This window comes from Seriola lalandi, unplaced genomic scaffold (genome assembly GCF_002814215.2).
Source record: "Seriola lalandi dorsalis isolate HSWRI2012SDOR001 ecotype SW California unplaced genomic scaffold, Sedor1 jcf7180002050026, whole genome shotgun sequence".
In the NCBI taxonomy this organism is placed as follows: Eukaryota; Metazoa; Chordata; class Actinopteri; order Carangiformes; family Carangidae; genus Seriola; species Seriola lalandi.
Window position 1 is genome coordinate 4,520 of NW_019520579.1, and position 725 is coordinate 5,244.

Consider the following 725-nt stretch of genomic DNA (forward strand, 5'->3'; position numbering starts at 1 on the left):
TTTTGCCATTAAATTTTACTATAATTGTTCCTGTCAATCCCCCTCCTTACTGGTAAGGATAAGCAGTATGGATAATGGATGGATGGATGTTAATGTCAATTAGCTGGTGAAATCAACCTCAGACTTCAACTTCAAAACAACACATCACTGTGACTTTAAGTTCATGTATAGATGCTACCTAATTATCATAACATAATAGATAGTCTTTGGTGAATGCTATCAGTTGTGTTATTTAAGTACTGATTTTAGGTTAATGGTTTGTTTTTCCAATTACAAATTTAACTTCTTATACACACCTTGATGAGCTGCCCATCTCCCGTCGCGATGAAGAAAACCATCCAGGCCTTCTGCCTCACTGCCAGCACAGAGGTCATGTTGTTCTGTCTGAAGAGCACTGCCTCCGGCTTCAGTGTCTTTGGTTGAGAAACACAAACAAGTTCATCATCTGGATCCAACAGGTTTCAAAAGCTCTGAGAGTAGAACCTTTGAAGAACTTAAGGTAGCCTACTTGCAGTATGGATAATATGCTGATAATGAATGAATGAGTGTGCAGTTACAGTAACTGACAGCTGAATTTAGTCACTTTCTCTTTAGCACCAACTCTATAAGCTGTATAAATGACCCGTTACCTTTTTAACTGTTTGCTTGGGAGTACAATCACTACAGAAGTCTGGATCTGCATCGGCCTCTCCGCTGAGATCAGGGCTGATGTCAAACACTACCAG